Source organism: Procambarus clarkii, chromosome 80, assembly GCF_040958095.1.
Source record: "Procambarus clarkii isolate CNS0578487 chromosome 80, FALCON_Pclarkii_2.0, whole genome shotgun sequence".
In the NCBI taxonomy this organism is placed as follows: Eukaryota; Metazoa; Arthropoda; class Malacostraca; order Decapoda; family Cambaridae; genus Procambarus; species Procambarus clarkii.
The window spans coordinates 6,786,080-6,806,761 of NC_091229.1; the positions used below are offsets into that span (position 1 = coordinate 6,786,080).

The 20,682-nt window shown below is 48.3% G+C and overlaps 1 protein-coding gene across 3 annotated transcripts in view; it reads right to left on the reverse strand.

Moving 5' to 3' along the window:
- LOC123748539 (uncharacterized) overlaps window positions 1-20,265 on the reverse strand; it is a 122,958-nt gene extending 102,693 nt beyond the window's left edge. The window contains exon 1 of one of the 3 annotated variants that reach the window (XM_069314727.1): window positions 20,212-20,265. The gene's annotated coding sequence lies outside the window, so the exon portion shown is untranslated. Of the gene's footprint in view, window positions 1-3,681; window positions 3,835-20,211 lie in introns of those variants that run through there. The other 2 variants (XM_069314726.1, XM_069314728.1) reach the window with 2 other exon arrangements.
- Window positions 20,266-20,682: the final 417 nt, after the last annotated feature.

Consider the following 20,682-nt stretch of genomic DNA (forward strand, 5'->3'; position numbering starts at 1 on the left):
GAAGAAGAAAATAAACTCTTAAAAATAGCTTTGGAAGAGGTTAAAGTAAATTTAAACATAAATGAGTACAATAGGTTAGGTAAGGAAATTCAACAGGAGAAACAGCTTTTGTCAGCACAGATGGAGGAAGTTACACAGGGAATAGAACAGTGCAAGAAAGATATGCAACTCACCTATGCACAAGTGGCCAAAGAGAAGGAAAAAATTGAAGAAGCAGTAAAGGAAGCCAAACACTGTAGCAACCAAGATAAAACAAACATTAGGCTGGAAGTGAGAAAAGAATTGGCATCTAACCCGAAGTTGGTGCAAAACACAGTTGATCGGAGTAAGTCCCTGATAATTTTTGGCTGCAAAGAAAAGGAGACAACATCTAGGCCAGAAAGAGCTGTAGAAGAAGCAAAAGTAGTAGATAAAATTGTTGGCCTCTTGGAAGGTCTTACAACCATAGAGAATGTGTGCGACTACAGGAGAATAGGCAGATATGCAAAAGGGAAAGATCGACCTTTGAGGATTACCCTAAATGGTGCCAAACAGATGGAAGAAGTACTAAGGAATGCTAGAAAATTACAAAGTGATGAGGATGGGAAAGTGTGGTCGTTAAGACGAGAGCTTTCAAAAGAAGACAGAGAGAAGCTGAAACTGAACCTCGCCGAGGCAAAACGTTTAAATGAGAGCAGGAATGAAGAAGAAATCAATTCTTTTTTCTACAAAGTGATGGGGTAGGCCGACCAGTAAATTGGTACATAAAGGCAAACCAACAAAATCAATAGAGAGAGGGGGTGGGGGGGAGTGAAGAATAAGGAGAGGGGGAACAAGTTCCTGAAGATTGCATACACCAACATAGATGGAGTGAGATCGAAGATACTGGAGTTAAGTGATGTAATACAGCTGCAGACACCAGACATTGTTGCTATCACGGAGAAAAAACTTGAAGATGGTATTTTAAATGTGGTCATATTCCCAAGGGGCTACTCAATTTGGAGACGGGACAGAAAAATTAGGAAAGGGGGTGACGTTGCTGGGCTGGTGAAAGAACACCTAAAGGTAAAGGAAATAATGACTGCCATTCCACAAATAGGTGACATAATAGCACTAAAGATCTGCCATGAAGATGATAACTAATGATCATAAATGCATATGGTCCACCACCAAGCAGCACATGTTCAAAGGAGGAGCTAGATAGTAAATGAGAAGGTCTTATAACAACAATGAGAGAGATTATAGTGAGAGCGGATAACGATAGGTAACGACTGTTGATAGTCTGTGACTTCAACTTGAAATCCATAGACTGGGAAGCATATGAAGCTAAACCAGAAGATTTTTGGACCTGTAGATTTGTAGACCTCATCCTGGAAACATTCTTGTATCAACATGTTAAACAAGCAACGAGGATGAGGGAAGGGGACGTTCCCTCCATGCTAGATTTGATATTTACCAGGAAGGAGAAAGAGATATTTGACATTCAGTACCTTCCTCTCTTGGGTAAAAGTGACCATGTCTTTTTGGGAATAAAGTATGCAATGCACTATAATCTGGAAGAAAATAAGGAGGTTGAAGCAGTTGAAAAACCTGACTTCAGGAGAGGACATTATGGCGACCTTAGATTTTTTTTTAGTGAGTATAATTGGACAGACTTGTTGCTAGGCAAGGAAGTGAATGAGATGTATGCCAAGTTTTGTGAAATATATGATAAAGGCACAACAAAAATTATACCAAAACAGAGATCAGAACTAGGAAACAGGATTGGTTCAATAGAAATTGCGAGAACGCCAGAGACCAAAAGACACAAAAATGGAATCTATACAGGAAGAGGCCAAACCCCCAAATATACCAACGATACAAAGATGCGAGAAACAACTACACAGCAGTGAGGAGAGAGGCAGAAAGAAATTTGGAAAAAGGGATTGCAGACAAATGTAAAACAGAACCATGTTTATTCTATAAATTCATAAACAGCAAATTGTAGGTAAAGGATAATATTCAGAGGTTGAAAATGGGAAATAGATTAACAGAAAATGAAAAGGAAATGTGTGAAACACTAAACGAAAAGTTCCAAAGTGTGTTTGAACAAAATGAAATCTTTAGGGAACCAGACACAATAAGAATTCCAGAGAACAACATAGAGCACATAGAGGTGACTAGAGACGAAGTGGAAAAAATGCTCAAGGAGCTAAGTAAGAACAAGGCAGTTGGTCCAAATGGCGTTTCACCATGGGTTCTGAGAGAATGTGCACCTGAGCTCAGCATTCCACTTCAACAGATTTTTCAGGCATCCCTGTGTACAGGAGTTGTAGCTGATGTGTGGAAAAAGGCTAACATAGTTCCAGTCTAGAAAAGTGGAAGCAGGGAAGACCCCCTTAATTATAGACCTTTATCATTGGCAAGTGTAATAGTCAAAATATTGGAAAAAATAATTAAAACTAAATGGGTAGAATACCTGGAGGAAAACGATATAATATCAGACAGACAGTATGATTTTCGATCTGAAGATCCTGTGTAACGAACTTACTCAGTTTTTATGATCGAGCCACAGAGATTTTACAGGAAAGAGATTGTTGGGTTGACTGCATCTATCTGGACCTAAAAAAGGCTTTCGACAGAGTTCCCCATAAGAGGTTGTTCTGGAAACTGGAACATATTGGAGGGGTGACAGGTAAGATACTAACATGGATGAAAAGTTTCCTAACTGACAGAAAAATGAGGGACGTAATCAGAGGCAAGGTATCGGATTGGAGGAATGTCATGAGTGGAGTACCACAGAGTTCAGTTCTTGCACCGGTAATGTACATTGTTTACATAAACGATCTACTAGTGGGAATACAGAATTACATGAACATGTTTGCTGATGATGCTAAGATAATAGGGAAGATATGACATTCAGATATGACATGATATGATAAAAGGGAAGATTGACATTCAGGATCAGGAACTTGCATCTTGGCAACAAAGTGGTTTGCCAGTAGATCAGCCTTTCCCTGATCATTGGTTCCATCGTTCCAGGTTTAGATCTGGGATTGTGTCCTCAGATGAATAATTATGCCGATCTTTCACCAGGGACCACCAGACCTTGGATCTAACCCTTCAAGATACAAGCTTTCTTCGGGTTTCAGATTTCCATCTGGATATACCCACTGAACTTCTTTGATAATACGACAAAATTGTTTATGAATGTTTCTGTTATGAGCCGAGGGATGTCTTAAATTTACTCTAGGCCTTGTTTTTGGCCTCGACTGCCGTCCGGCAGCAATTTCCAAACCAAAGCTAATCAGTAAGCTAGATCACATTCTGCCAGTGAGGGATATGCCAATGCATATCAATGACGTGATATAGCCGGGAGAAAATTATTAGGAGTAATGCGGGGAGTTGAACCAACGCTTTAGTGATAAATGTGACCAGTAAGGCAAGAATCTGGGAGTCACTATCGAATGTTGCGTCACATTCCCAGCGTCGCTCCAAAACATTTATCTAGAGGTGAGATATGAGGTCGTGGTTAAGTAAGACAGATTGCAGCCCAAGAGCATAAGTCCACGACGCTGTAATATGATTGAAAAACAATGTGTAAAATATAACTAACCCATCGTCTCTACCCTGAGACCGACTCTTACAATGGTCACAATATTTCTTCATAATATTATAACAGTGAGAGAGACCGAATACTGACGACGGCAGTAGCGTGCTTACCGGTCCTTTCCGTATCTGTGTCTGGCCAAGAATGAGCGAGGGAGCTGCCCAGAGAGATCAGCACATGCTGCCTATCTCATCACCAATATACACAACAATGACTCAGCTGGTCACGCACTCCGTCATTGTTGCGCACTGCGTGAAGGGCGCCTGATACCAGGCACTCCAGGGAAAACTCAATTACTGTGCAACTTCGTCTCTTCATTCGAACTTTTATCATGATATTATATGAGGTTCATAAGGTTCAGTTGGCTATAGACTCATAATAATTATTTTGTTGTACTATCAGAAATTCACTTTTGAGAGAGAGAGAGAGAAGAGAGAGAGAGAGAGGAAGGAAGGAGACAGAGAGAGAGAGAGAAAGAGAGAGAAATAGAGAGAGAGAGAGAGAGAAAGAGAGAGAGAGAGAGAGAGAGAGAGAGAGAGAGAGAGAGAGAGAGAGAGAGAGAGAGAGAGAGAGAGAGAGAGAGAGAGAGAGAGAGAGAGAGAGGGAGAGAGAGAGAGAGAGAGAGAGGGAGAGAGAGAGAGAGAGAGAGAGAGGGAGAGAGAGAGAGAGAGAGGAGAGAGAGAGAGAGAGAGAGAGAGAGAGAGAGAGAGAGAGAGAGAGAGAGAGAGAGAGAGAGAGAGAGAGAGAGAGAGAGAGAGAGAGAGAGAGAGGGAGAGAGAGAGAGAGAGAGAGAGAGAGAGAGAGAGAGAGAGAGAGAGAGAGAGAGAGAGAGAGAGAGAGAGAAAGAGACAGAACCCCTCTCAGTATATGCCTATACTAGCCCTCAAGCATTGGCATACCCTCTCAGTACATTCCTATACTAGACCTCAAGCATTGGCATACCCTCTCAGTACATTCCTATACTAGACCTCAAGCATTGGCATATCCCTCACCGGCAGAATGTGACCAAGCCTACTGATTAGCTTTGGTGTAGATATTGCATCTTGGCAAACCACTTTGTTGCCAAGCTGCAAGTTCCTGATCCTGAATGTCAGCCTCCACATCTTGCTCTAAGCACTGTGTCTAGGATGACTGAAGTAGTTATACAGCAGGCTGAAGTTCTCCATTTCCTTAAAAGGCTAGACACAGGCCAAGCTTTGGAGCCAGATAAGGTCATTCCAAGGAATTTAGGTGAAGGAATTTAGCCCTCCTTATGGAAGAAGGCAGTTGTTGTTCCAGTACGGAAGAAGGCAGTCCAGTGGTCCAGAAGAGCCGCACAGTGGTTGGTAACTAAAGTCCATTCTCACTTCTCTTCATTACTGGTAAAATCCAAGAATCATTAATTACTGAGCAAATTATATCACTTTACAAACAGAAATCACAATAACGTGATGCACTAAATGAACAAATTCACAAGGGCCCTGATGATTCGACGTAGGTTCGAACCCTCATCACGGCCCTTGTGGATTTGGTCATTATATTTTTTTTTATCATCATCGGCTAATATGTGATCGACAGTATGGTTTTAGAAAAGGCCGACCTGCTTCGGATCTCTTGCTAAATCTTTCCACTAAGTGGCATCAGTCACAGAATGAGTCCAAAATCATCAGTGTTGTTGCTCTAGACATAGCAGAAGCCTTTGATTGGGTCTGGCACTCTGGATTAGTAATGAAGCTTCAAGCACTAGGTATCTCAGGCTCCGTCTTAGAGTTAATAAAAGACTACCTTCGACAACAGACCCTAACAGTAGTCCTCAATGGAGCAGAATCCAAAAGTCACTGAATTGGTGCCAGCGATCCACAGGGTAGTGTGCTTGGCCCTCTGCTGTGGAATGTCTATTTCAACAATCTATTTCATCTCATTCCTCAAACTCAAGCCTATGCTAATGATTGCACTCTAAACTTTACAAACAGAAAAGAAGAAATTGCCAGACTCATCAATCATCAACTTTCATTGATTTCTACCTGGGGTAGGAGATAACAGGTCACATTTGCGGCTGAGAAAACACAAACGATGATGATAACTAGATTGTACATTGCAAATCGGACAGGCTTTCAAATGGATGGCAAATCCCTAGTGTTGACAGATAAAATTGACTGGAGTGAAGTTTGACTGTTCAGAGATAATGAAGATTAACGTGCTTAACTTAGCCCAAACGTCAGCCAGGACACTTACAGCCTTACATGAAGGTGTGAAAGAAGGTGATTTGACAGCTGCAAAATCTTACATGAAGCACAATTTCGCTCTCATCTAACAAGCAGTACATCATCGCACCCCTTTCCTGAGTAGTCAGCTCCCCACCATTCATCAGACTATTGGACAAAGTGGCGAGCCGTGCAGAAAGGCTCATCTCTAGTCTTGACCAAGTCTGGCGGGAACGGTCTGAACATCTGAGCCTGCAACACCGTCGTGACGTTGGTGGTCTTATTTTTATGTAAAAGGCCAACATCCAAAAAGTTTCGCACCTGGCCCAACTCTGTGGACTACCAGTAGTTGCCACCTGTAGCACTAGGCGCTCAACCTTCAATTCTCATGCTGGCGGTGCCTTTCTCGAGAACATCACTCCGTCAGTGATCATTCATTCCTAGAACGACTCGCATCTGGGATTTGTTCGCTCAACAGGTTGATACACGGGAGACCAGGTCAACTGATCACATAACTCTGGCACACAGTTGGCTACAAGCTCAGCCTGTTCCTTATATGAGTGTTACCTAATGTTGTTAACGAATAAAGGCTTCTCCTAGTAAAGCATATAACTAGGCTCATGAAATTAAAGGGCCTCTAGGAGTAGGTTTCAACATAGCTGATGAAGGATTACAGCTCTTGCTTGCAGTTTCACCAGGTTCTTTATATGATAGCTCCCTATGTAATAGATTAAAAATATGTTCTCTTGAAATAAATGAGTTTCTAGAAGCAGACTTCAGATGAGCTTAGATTATGATAACAGCTCTTGCATGAAGTTTCACTAGGAACGTCATGTGACAGCCATTATGAACCCCTAGCCTTAGTTTAAAAAAGAAAGAGAGGTGGAGAGGGTCTATTCATGTGTATGCCATAATTCTAGTTATGCAAGTATTTCCAAAAGCAACTTTAATATTTGAATATTGGAGCATAATGGGTGTAAACCGTCATTTTTTGAACTTAGGGAGGACTCTTGAGAAATAGATCATCTTTTCCATGACTTTAGGTGTAAATTTTTAGATCCTCGTAATAATTTGAGATTTTCTTATTTTTTGCACTAATTCACTAGTGATGGTCAGACAGATAGGCTTGCACAAGCCAACACGTTGAGTGTTAGACATGAACATTTTACTTTAAAACAGAAAAATAAAATGACAAGAGCAACCGTCGATGTCCACTTCCTTGGGAAACCTATCCACTAGGTCGCTTAGCTCCTCAATTTCTAGGGCAATGTTAAGGGTAACTATTGGAATCTCACACCAAAATTATATTTGGTGTGTGGTTATGAATGAAGTTCGAGTCTAGAAACAGACCTTCATTAAATGCAAGAAATAGCCTAGTTTGTTGCAGCATAGGTATGGTGGTAAATATTGTTGAACGCTATTGACATAAAGACACTTCTTTCATTAACAATAACAATTTATTATAGGACTTAATACTAATACAAAGCACAACCATTTAACGTTACGTTAATTGTCCTAGGTAACTACTAATGACAGCTATTCAAGTAGCAGTACAGTACGGAATCCTGTTTGTAATGCTTTTGGCTGGTAAAATGAAGTAGACTGAACAAAAAGATGCTCACTTTGACTCAAGACACAAATCAAAACAATTAACAACAAAGCAAACACAGCAAGACTGGTGTTATGACGCAATGTAGACTGGGTGGAGCGAGGCCACCCCAGTGAGAGTTATTCTGCCTTCCGGACCTGATTGAGAGGTCAGAGGAAAGATGTATATATTAATAAATAATAATCGTCAGTGATTAATTTTAAAATATGAGCAGAGGATGTGCATTGAAATAAGTGACATGAAATGAGATGTTGATACTTTGGTGGGAAGAAGTGATGCAAGCAGTAGGTCGTGACCTCACTTGAGTTATGGCAGTCGTCAGAGGTGGTTGTACTTTGTTGATTCTCCTGGAAGAAGGAAGAATATAGTTCCCTGTGTTAGTGGTGGAGCAAAGGCTGCTTGTTTCCAAGTGTGAGGAAACTATTGAGGGACATAGTGCACCATTTCTCTGTAATTTTGACAAATTAGAGGCGACCTGAAAGTGTGTGTCTGTCATGCCTTTGTAGAACTCTAATTGTGTTGCTTCCTCAAAAGGAAGTAAACAAGCAGGCCTTCTGTTGTGGAGCCTACTGGGCGACTCAGTGTGCTCAAGTCAGGACTTGAAGAAGCCTTGTGAAGCAGTCCTACAGTGATTTTCTGGGCGGCCTGTGTGAGCGCCATTGTTGAGGACCAGGGCCTGAGCATGCCCCTAGGTCATAGATCCTTGTAGTAGGCTTGTTTAATAGTTTGTTAGATTAGCTAACAGTGTTTGATCGTGTGTCCAACGATCATAATGAACATATGAATATATAGGGTAGAAATTTTATTGAGCTGAAATAGGAAATTTAAATTGAGTGGACATGTTGGAGGCGATAGCTGCGCACCCTCACTCTCCCTTGTCTGGTGAGCGACTGAGGGGCAGCAGCCCCAGTGACGAAGGGAGGCCCCAGGGACTTGTCAAGACATGTTCCCAGGTGGACCCGTCCAGGATGGGGGAGGACCCATCTCACGGCGATGCCGTAGTGTTAAGAGAGATGTTGGGTGGAGATTATTTTCTGTGAATACATTTAATTATGTTTTATTAGGAAAACATTTATTATGTCATGATGATGATGGATTCACGATTGTGTGGGAGAACTGCAACGTTTATGTGGGAGAACTGCAACGTTTATGTGGGAGAACTGCAACGTTTATGTGGGAGAACTGCAACGTTTATGTGGGAGAACTGCAACACTTGTGTGTGAGAACTGCAACATTTGTGTGTGAGAACTGCAACATTTGTGTGTGAGAACTGCAACATTTGTGTGGGAGAACTGCAACATTTGTGTGTGAGAACTGCAACATTTGTGTGTGAGAACTGCAACATTTGTGTGGGAGAACTGCAACATTTGTGTGGGAGAACTGCAACATTTGTGTGCGAAAACTACAACATTTGTGTGGGAGAACTGCAACGTTTGTGTGGGAGAACTGCAACGTTTGTGTGAGAAACGTTAGTGAGAGAACATCGCACCGGAGGAGGAATATAAGTGTGAGCCATATCCCCCGAAACAGAGGTGCCGCTGAACCACTCTCCCAGAACCAGACGCATACTATGGTGATCTTCCAAAGAATTGCAAACTCTCCAGTGTCCATTGCTGATCAATCGGTGGTAGCGCGAGTGTGTCTACCGAGGTCGGCTGTTTGTTCTGTCAGGGAGTGGCTGTCAGGGAGTGGTTGGGGTCTCTGTTCGACGGTAAACAAGTATCAGGTTGGTTATAATAACCCAAGTTTCATTGTATAAACCCCCCCCCCCCCCATGGTGATCAGAACACTGGTCACTGAGTCTCCTGTAACACTCTCAAATTACGTTAATAACACACGTCTCTAAGGACGGCAATAAAAGCAGCAGTAATTACTTTATCGTTCTATCAAACAAACAATAAAATGTTTTAATAAAACAACAATTTAGTTGATTACATTATTTAATTACATCCAGACGATCAACACCCAAAAGTAATTTACATTAATTACAATCTGTCACTTAGTCTAACAACCAAAGCAATAATTGTTCCACAGTAATTACTCTGCCACAAAGACATTTAAACAATCATTGGGAAATTCCATGAATGACTGTCAAGCGGACAGATAATTAATCAATTAATCAAGAACAATTTACGCTGACTCAACGCTGTAACTTAAGATATCTTGCCAACCAAGACTATGTCACTTCACTTGATTACGTTAATTACACTGCCTCAATTGACAGCTAGTCACAATAACTAATTAACTTCACTGACTCTTCAATTAACTATTATAGATCACATAAATTCTCATCACGCAGACAGAACAGAACATGGTAACACTAGGCTACTCTTCACAGTGCTTAATCAATAACACAGCACAAAATCACAACACAACACACTGGCATTATTAATCACAAAGAGAATTATCAATAAACACAGTAGTCAATAAATCAGGGTATCACAACAGATCACCTTTTACGTCTCTGGATTAACTGGTTTCTTCCGAAATGATAACAAACCATACACATGGAAATCTATAACCAGAAAGGTATAATATTGAACCGAACCGCAACTCAAAAGAAAAGTACAACCTGACTAAATGTGTATAAACGTGTAACACATACACAAAGAGAGACCAAATTACAGTAATCCCCCAGATGTACTGTAACCGTCCCTTACATGTACATTCTTTGACTATGCTTCACTCACCTGTACAGGTGCTAATGAGACAGCGTCAAGTCGGAAGGTCGCTGTATAATCAGCACAAGAAACTTAAGCGCAACAACAAAATACAGAGATAAATTTATGAGTACTCACATTAATAAAACCGGCCAGTGGTGGTTGTGAGTGTGAGACGATGGTGGTGGTGGTGGTTGTGAGTGTGAGACGATGGTGGTGGTGGTGAGTGTGAGACGATGGTGTTTTTTTTGAATTTTTATAAATTACACAAATACAAGAACACACAAACCAACGAAAACCTGTACACATCAAGTATACCAATGAAGGAACAGTTCACAGGAATAAACAGTCTGTACACTAAACTATAACAGTAACCGCAAAACAAACACAAGCGCTGAACAAAATAAAAACGCATTGAAGCAATGGGCTAAACAGTGCAGGGAATTAAGTGCTAAAACAGTACATGGAAACAATAGGCAAAACAGTTCATATCTACATAGCAATACAGAACATGGCAAAGAAAATTACATGAAAAATAAAGAAAACAATAGAGTACATAAATAACATTTAAACACACCTGGAACCAATAACATAAAACATACACAGACGTGGATATAGAATCACGTGCACAAAACCACCCCTACCACACACACAGAATAACAAAGGAGCATAGGACCATACACGCACTACCCAGGAAAATGACATACACTAATTGAGAAGAAATTATGTGCACACACACTAAACACCCTAAACAACAAGACAAACACACTCATACCACCCACACCACCACGGCACACCACACAGCACCCAAGCACGCAAAATAATGGGTCGCAGGCCAAAGCGAAACACGGCCACAAAAAGAACAGTAGAAAGCAGTACAGCACAAAACCCAGGCCCACGCAGGAGCCAAAACCTCCCTCAAAACCACACGCTCAAACGCATACGGACACAACCGGCACCCGGAGGTACGGAAACACACCACACACACACACACAGGAGCAGCAGCATCTCAAGGGGGGAGACACACAATCACATGCAACCCCCGCCAAGGACACCCAAAGAAGCGAAAAGGGAGCGCATAGCAAAGCAAACCCCGAAAACCCCTCAACCCCTCTAAACCCACATCGACACCCCAACCCCACCCAAGACGAGAACATCACCTTCCCACCAAGGCACCTACCGACCCAAAGGCAACCCTACGAACATAGGCATCTGTGAACCACCGACCAAACTCCTCTGGAAAAGCGCGCTGCAACCACCACCAGATAAACCGCATGCGCCCCCGCAAAAATCCTAAAATTCGGGCAACCCCAAAACCCTCCCGCCTCCCAACCCACACACAAAACACATAATCAGCAACCAAAACACATAATGTATTACGCACCCGCTGCGAATAAGCCGGAAAATACAAAAACAAAAACTGCAAAACATCACCCCGACAACCCACCCGGACCACAAAACACCTCCAGGACATCCCGAAACCAGTCCACCAACCCCTGTAACCGGACACAAAAATAAAATACATGCACCTGCGATTCACTTAAACCACAATGAACACACGCCCCAAAATCATGCAAGCCAAGCATACACAACCGCTCATTTGTCGCCAGCGACAAATGCAGAACCCGAAACAGCAATTCACGCTGCTGAGGCGCCAAGAACCGTGCCCCCAAACAGGACCAGATACCACCCCAACCCCAACACGGGAATAAGCCCTCCACTCGAGGCCGCACCCGGGGCAACAACACCCCATACACAGCCTTGCACGAGAAGGACAGAAACCCAGGATGGTGGCAGAGCTCCCGAAGAATCCCCACGGCCCAAGAATAAACAGGGGGGTAAACAAGGCCACCTCCTGACAAACCCCCCAAATCAACCAAAAAACTGAAGCGAAGCGAGCAGAAAAAAACACCCAGCGTATTCAACCCCCCACCGAGAACCAACCCCTGACGCAACGAGACCCAGACGAGGGCCTTGGCCTTCGTGAAGACGTCAGGAATGCCAACACCCCCCTCTCTCACCCCTAACACCAACGTCGAACGGCGCACCGGTTGATAACGCCCACACCATACATATCTGTACACCACACTCTCCAAACTCAAGGCCTTCCGACGATCCAACGGGAAACATCGAGCTACAAACCAGACACGCGACAAGACCTTACACGCAACAAGCAGTCCCCTCTGATAAATCGTCAAAGGACGACGCGACAAAAGGCCAACCGCAACACCAACCGACCGAGAGACAGCACCCCAATTCCACTCCAAGGAGTGGTCATAGGAGGCAAACCAAGTAACCCCAAGAACCCGAATCGAGGAGACCACCGGAAACCACGACCTATCCCACACCAGGCGGAGGCCCACTCACTGATCCCCATCAACCCCGACTTCGCTCGATTAAGAACTGCCCCCATAGCGGACTCAAACCACAGGAGAACGTCCTGGACAGTCCCAACAGAACCCTCCGAAGCTACAAAAAGAACGGTGTCGTCAGCATACCCGCAAACGGGTAGCCGGTGACCGGATGGCAGACAAGGAGGCACAATCAAGGAACACGCTTTCACCGCCCGGAAAAGAGGTTCCTGAAACATCACATACAAAAGCATGGACATGGGACACCCCTGACGAACGGAACGGCAAATAGGAAAAAATGAACTGAAAAACCCATTCACACAAACGCGACTGCGACTCCGGACATACAACAAACGGACCCACCCCACAAACACCACCGGAAAACCAAGCCTCTCCATAGCACTAAAAACAAACTCTAAAGACACCCGATCGAAGGCCTTGGACCAGTCCAGCTGATCATAGCCGCCGAAAGCCGATAATCGGACGCATAGAGAAGCCCATCACGAAGTAAGGCATTGCAATGCATCAGGGCACGGCCAGGCACACCACAAAATTGTTCCATAGAGACCAGTGACGCAACGACACCCTGACATCGACGCGCTAAAACCTTAGAAAGAATTTTATAATCAACATTTAGGAGCGTAATAGGCCTCCAATTGGAAAACAAATGCAAATCGCCCGGCTTTGGGAGCAGCCGCACGATCCCGTTACAAAAGGAATCAGGCAGAGCACCCAAACGCAAACACGCCTGCACCACTTCCAAAAGCACCTCCCCCAACACATCCCAAAAGGTAAGGTAGAAATCAATGGGCAGGCCATCCGCACCCGGCACTCTCCCAGAACGAAACGACCAAACCACCTCCAGGAGCTCCACTGTGGAAACATCCTGCACCAACCGGTCACACTCCGAGCGTGACAAACCGGGGAAGCACCTGTCCAAAAAGGAACCCGTGAGCACACTATCCCCACGCACCTCCCCATAGAGTGCCTCCAACTCCTGCCGCGCGGTAAGCAGAACACCCTCCGTGCTAGAAGTCACAGACCCATCAGGCCGCCGAAGACCCTTGAGAACCCCTAGCAGCCTTCTCAGACAGTAGCAGTGTTCAAGAGAGAACTGGATAAGCACCTCCAAAGGATACCTGATCAACCAAGCTGTGACTCATACGTCAGGCTGCGAGCAGTCGCGTCCAACAGCCTGGTTGATCAGTCCGGCAACCAGGAGGCCTGGTCGACGACCGGGCCACGGGGACGCTAAGCCCCGGAAGCACCTCAAGGTAAGGTAAGGTAGGTCTCCCTCCCTAAAAGAAAGGGAGAGAGCCTCTCCCCATCCACCCGCTCAGCTACACGAGCACGCACGCAAACACCGTCAGCCAACACCGCACGCAAAGCACGCAAATCACAAATACGCTCCTTACACTCAGCAATTTCACTAAAGCAGTCAACCCCAGCATTCAACTGCACATATAAAGAAGACAAACGCGCCTGAAGTAACCGCAGCAGACCAAACCTCCCGGCAGCCTCCCGCTTAGCAACAATCCCAAAAAAACTCCGACACTCCACCTTACACCACTCCCACTAAACGAACAAAGAGGAGAAATCAGCCTTCCGGGCAACGATGCCAACCCACCAGGCCCGAAACTGCACACAAATACGTGGACAACGCAATAACCGACAATTTAGTTTCCACCACCCAGGCCCCACCCGCACCTGACTCCAGACAACCACCAAACAATGTTCCGAGAAAGCCACAGGGACCGTGCGAAAATCAAAAACCGAACACTCCCCACCAGAAACATAGAACCTAACCAACCTAGAACTCGCCCCATGCGCAGCGAAGGTATACTCCAACGAGCCGCCACACAAAACAGCCGCATCGCGAAACCCGCACGCACGCAAAACCTCAATTAAAGCGGCCGAAACATTCCGAGGGTGAGCACTAGAGCAATCCCTCACACACGTAACACAATTAAAATCCCCCCAAAGATCAAATCCCATGAATCATGCCGCAGGTATGGCAAAAGCCCCTCCCGAAAAAACAGCTCCCGGTCCTGATGATATGCCACCCCAGAAGGGGCGTACACCGTCAATAACGGAATCACAACCCCCAAATACTCAGCCCGAACAAACAAGACCCGCCCTTCTTCATCCATTTCCGTGTGAAGCACGGAAATAGATGCCCTCCGCGAAAACAACATCAGCGTTCCCCCAAAGGACGTCCTCGGCGGGTTCAACACAACATGAAACTCAGCACACAACCCCTGCAACACAGACACATCCCGAACATTGTGCTCTTGGACCAGAGCCACATCCACCCACTGCTCCCGAAGCACATCCACAAGGCCCAATTGGACCGCCAAAGCATTCAGACCACGAACATTCAAAGACGCACAAACAATAGCAGGCGCCATCGAACCCATTAATGACCCCCAGCCCCTCCAGGACCACCAGAGGGCACAGAGCCACCCACTGCAGAGGCGCCGTCATCATCCTGAGGCTCAAACTGCCGCCGCCCCACCGTCGGGAAATCCACCGTAATGCCGGAACTCTGATCCCGCAGGAAGCGGACAGTGCCGGCATCACCCAGCGAAGCACGCCGAAACCCCGCTGCCACTGACCAGGTATCACCGACGTCCACCACCGACGAGGAAATCTTGCTGCCATCCGGCACTGCATCACTTCCGGAATCCATATCAGACACATGAGAATTAGGAGGAGTGGGGGCACCACACAAGGCACAACTCTGCGAAGCCTCAATCCGTTTGCCAGGGGGCTCTCTACTGCGTGAGCGCGCCCCCGCAACGCGCTTCCGGCGAGGAGCAAGGGAGGTCAACGCCCCCTCATGGAATGCACCCTCAGGGGGAGCAGAAAGCGGACTCGCAATGCATGCAACAGGAACGCCGGCGCCAACGACGACGCTTCCATCACCCTCAGCGAACGCACCGCCCACAATGGGAGGCACCGAGACGACACTCCCAACACCACGCCCATCCACCAACAAAGCACCAGGAACAGGATGCACCTCCACATCCACCGGAAGTAGAAGACAGGAATCAGGAGCAGCCACGTCCTCCACCACAGCTGGCACAGGAGACACCACAGGCACAGACGAACCAGCAGGCACAACAGTTGCAGGTGCACCACCAGGCACAGCAGTCGCAGGTGCACCACCAGGCACAACAGTCGCAGGTGCACCACCAGGCACAACAGTCGCAGGTGCACCACCAGGCACAGCAGTCGCAGGTGCACCACCAGGCACAGCAGTTGCAGGTTCACCACCAGGCACAGCAGTCGCAGGTGCACCACCAGGCACAACAGTCGCAGGTGCACCACCAGGCACAGCAGTCGCAGGTGCACCACCTGGCACAGCAGTCGCAGGTGCACCACCAGGCACAACAGTCGCAGGTGCACCACCAGGCATAACAGTCGCAGGTGCACCACCAGGCACAACAGTCGCAGGTGCACCACCAGGCACAACAGTCGCAGGCGCACCACCAGGCACAACAGTCGCAGGTGCACCACCAGGCACAACAGTCGCAGGCGCACCACCAGGCACAACGGTCGCAGGTGCACCACCAGGCACAACGGTCGCAGGTGCACCACCAGGCACAACAGTCGCAGGTGCACCACCAGGCACAACGGTCGCAGGTGCACCACCAGGCACAACAGTCACAGGTGCCCCACCAGTCACACCCCCATGCCGAGGACCGGCCAGGGAAGCACCATTCTCACGGAGGGGGGGAAAATCCCCTACACTGAATACAGAAGCAGTCTCCATTCGAGGAACCTCACACTGGGCAGCACCATGGCCCTCCTCCCCACAGCGGAAGCACGTGCGGGCCTGCCCTGGATAGAAAACTCGGAGCGGAAGACCACAGCACATAACCTTAGTGGGGATGGACTCCTTGAGGCGCATATGCAGCGTGCGAGTACCCAGACGGAGGCCCCGCAGCCGCCTGGCACTAAACAAGTTGTACCGATGACACAACACCGTACCATACCTCGCAAACACAGAAGAAAGCTCCACCTCAGGAAACCTAACAGGTACCCCGTGCACGCTCAGTGGACCCCACGGATCAGAGACAGTCACAGACACAGCCGAATGAGGAAGGGGAGTCGTCCGCTCGTTCCAACACCCCACAAACCGCTCGTATCCAGGTGACGTGTCAAACGTCACCGCCACGCGAGTGGGAGAGATGCTGCTACCACCAGCCGCCGCCATATTGCTGACCTCCGCCCCAGTCAGCTGGCGCCCCACACCAACGAGCAACCACCACCAGTCAGCGACAAACAGCTACTGGCAGCCAGAGCCCGACGTCCACGCCCCCCAGAGGCAGAGGACGAAATTCCAAGACGATGGTGTTGGTGGTATTGGTGAGTGTGAGACGATGGTGGTGGTGGTGAGTGTGAGACGATGGTGGTGGTGGTGAGTGTGAGACGATGGTGGTGGTGGTGAGTGTGAGACGATGGTGGTGGTGGTGAGTGTGAGAGATGGTAATGGTGGTGAGTGAGAGACGGTGGTGGTGGCGGTGAGAGTGAGACGGTGGTATTGGTGGTTGTGTGAGACGATGGTGGTGGTGAGTGTGAGACGGTGGTGGTGATGGTGGTGGTGAGTTTGAGAGATGGTAATGGTGGTGAGTGAGAGACGGTGGTGAGAGTGAGACGGTGGAGGTGGTGGTGGTGGTGGTGAGTGAGACAGTGGTGGTAGTGGTGGTGAGTGTGAGACAGTGGTGGTGGTGGTGGTGAGTGAGACAGTGGTGGTGGTGGTGGTGGTGAGTGAGACAGTGGTGGTGAGTGTGAGACAGTGGTGGTGGTGGTGGTGAGTGAGACAGTGGTGGTGGTGGTGGTGAGTGAGACAGTGGTGGTGGTGGTGAGTGAGACAGTGGTGGTGGTGGTGGTGAGTGTGAGACAGTGGTGGTGGTGGTGGTGGTGAGTCAGAAAGTGGTGGTGGTGGTGGTGAGTGTGAGACAGTGGTGGTGGTGGTGAGTGTGAGACGGCGGTGGTGGTGGTGGAGAGTGTGAGATGGTGGTGGTGGTGAGTGTGAGATGGTGGTGGTGGTGTGAGATGGTGGTGGTGATGGTGAGTGTGAGAGATGATAATGGTGGTGAGTGGGAGACGGTGGTGGTGATGGTGGTTGTGGGTGTGAAATGGTGGTGGTGATAGTGAGACGGTGGTGGTGGTGATGGTGGTGGTGGTGGGGGTGGTGGTGAGAATGAGACGGTGGTGGTGGTGGTGGTGAGAGTGAGACGGTGGTGGTGGTAGTGAGTATGAGATGGTGGTGGTGGTAGTGAGTGTGAGATGGTGGTGGTGGTGGTGGTGAGTTTGAGATGGTAGTGGTGGTGAGTGTGAGACGGTGGTGGTGGTGGTGGTGGTGAGTGTGAGACGGTGGTGGTGGTGGTGGTGGTGTGTGAAAGATGGTAATGTTGGAGAGTGAGAGACGGTAGTGGTGATGGTGGTGGTGAGTGTGAGACGGGGGTGGTGGTGAGTGTGAGATGGTAGTGGTGGTGGTGAGTGTGAGATGGTGGTGGTGGTGGTGAGTGTGAGACAGTGGTAGTGGTGGTGGTGGTGGTGGTGGTGGTGGTGGAGGTAGTGAGAGTGAGTCGGTGGTGGTGATGGTGGTGGTGGTGGAGGTAGTGAGAGTGAGACGGTGGTGGTGGTGGTGGTGAGTGTGAGATGGTGGTGGTGGTGAGTGTGAGATGGTGGTGGTGGTGAGTGTGAGATGGTGGTGGTGGTGGTGAGTGTGAGATGGTGGTGGTGGTGGTGAGTGTGAGATGGTGGTGGTGGTGGTGAGTGTGAGACAGTGGTGGTGGTGAGTGTGAGATGGTGGTGGTGGTGGGGTGTGAGATGGTGGTGGTGGTGGTGGTGAGTGTGAGATGGTGGTGGTGGTGGTGAGTGTGAGATGGTGGTGGTGGTGGTGAGTGTGAGATGGTGGTGGTGGTGGTGGTGAGTGTGAGATGGTGGTGGTTGTGGTGGTGGTGGTGAGTGTGAGATGGTGGTGGTGGTTGTGGTGGTGGTGGTGAGTGTGAGATGGTGGTGGTGAGTATGAGATGGTGGTGGTGGTGAGTGTGAGACGGTGGTGGTGGTGGTGGTGAGTGTGAGATAATGGTGGTGGTGGTGGTGAGTGTGAGATGGTGGTGGTGGTGGTGAGTGTGAGATTGTGGTGGTGGTGGTGGTGGTGGTGAGTGTGAGATTGTGGTGGTGGTGGTGGTGAGTGTGAGACGGTGGTGGTGGTGGTGGTGAGTGTGAGATGGTGGTGGTGGTGGTGGTGGTGGTGGTGGTGGTGGTGGTGGTGGTGGTGGTGGTGGTGGTGAGTGTGAGACGGTGGTGGTGGTGGTGGTGAGTGTGAGATGGTGGTGGTGGTGGTGGTGGTGAGTGTGAGATTGTGGTGGTGTTGGTGGTGAGTGTGAGATTGTGGTGGTGGTGGTGGTGGTGAGTGTGAGATTGTGGTGGTGGTGGTGGTGAGTGTGAGATGGTGGTGGTGGTGGTGGTGAGTGTGAGATGGTGGTGGTGGTGGTGGTGAGTGTGAGATGGTGGTGGTGAGTGTGAGATGGTGGTGGTGGTGGTGGTGAGTGTGAGATGGTGGTGGTGGTGGTGGTGAGTGTGAGATGGTGGTGGTGGTGGTGAGAGTGAGACGGTGGTGGTGGTGGTGGTGGTGAGAGAGAGACAGTGGTGGTGGTAGTTGTGAGTGAGAGACAGTGGTGGTGGAAATGGTGAGTGAGAGACAGTGGCGGTGGTGGTGGTGAGTGAGAGGCAATGGTGGTGAGAGAGACGGTGGAGGTGGTGAGTGAGAGACAATGGTGGTGAGAGAGAGACAGTGGCACTGGTGGTCGTGAGAGAGAGGCAGTGGTGGTCGTGAGAGAGAGAGACAATGTTGGTGAGTGAGAGACAGTGGTGGTGAGTGAGAGAAAATAGTGGTGAGAGAGAGACAGTGGCGGTGGTGGTGGTGGTGAGAGAGAGACAGTGGTGGGGAGTGAGAGACAGTGGTGGTGAGTGAGAGACAGTGATGGTGAGTGAGAGACAGTGGTGGTGAGTGAGAGACAGTGGGGGTAAGAGACAGTGGCGGTGGTGGTGGTGGTGAGAGAGTGACAGTGATGGTGAGAGAGACAGTGGCGGTGGTGAGTGAGAGACAGTGGCGGTGGTGGTGGTGGTGAGATAGAGGCAGTGGTGGGGAGTGAGAGACAGTGGTGGTGAGTGACAGTGGTGGTGAGTGAGAGACAATAGTGGTGAGAGAGAGACAGTGGCGGTGGTGGTGGTGGTGAGAGAGAGGCAGTGGTGGGGAGTGAGAGACAGTGGTGGTGAGAGAGAGACAGCGGTGGTGAGAGAGAGACAGTGGTGGTGAGTGAGAGACAGTGGTGGTGAGTGAGAGACAATGGTGGTGAGAGAGAGAGACAGTGGCGGTGGTGGTGAGAGAGAGGCAGTGGTGGGGAGTGAGAGACAGTGGTGGTGAGAGAGAGACAGTGGTGGTGAGTGAGAGACAGTGGTGGTGAGTGAGAGACAGTGATGGTGAGTGAGAGACAGTGGTGGTGAGTGAGAGACAGTGGGGGTAAGATACAGTGGCAGTGAGAGAGTGCCAGTGATGGTGAGAGAGACAGTGGCGGTGGTGAGTGAGAGACAGTGGCGGTGGTGGTGGTGAGAGAGTGCCAGTGATGGTGAGAGAGACAGTGCCAGTGAGGGTGAGAGAGACAGTGCCAGTGAGGGTGAGAGAGAGACAGTGGTGGTGAGTGAGAGACAGTGGTGGTTAGTGAGAGACAGTGGTGGTGAGAGAGAGACAGTGGCGGTGGTGGTGGTGGTGAGAGAGTGCCAGTGAGGGTGAGAGACAGTGGTGGTGGTGTAGTCATCTTACCAAACAGAGGACGGCTGTGACAGGACCTGCTGGGAGTGTACATGGAGCCAGACTGCTCAGGACACCCTGACCTGCGGCCAGAGTCCGCTCTGGGTATCCGCTCCCATTTTTATGTACTTATTTATATTAGTTTACATCACAACATGAGCTATTTATAGCAAGATAATCACTTTAAATTGTGTTATATCTTTTTTCCTTGCTTTTTAATTTGTAATTTATGAACTAGTAAGACATGAACATAAGATAATTGAGCCAAAACATGAAATTCAAATAGGATGACCGCTTCACAGCATATCCTGCGACGTCACTAAGCCTACTGTGTTTATTGCTAATTCGCTCTACCACCACCCACACTACCACCACCCACACAACCCCCACCCACACTACTACCACCCACACCACCACCACCCACACTACCACCACCCACACTATCACCACCCACACTACCAACACCCACACTACCACCACCCA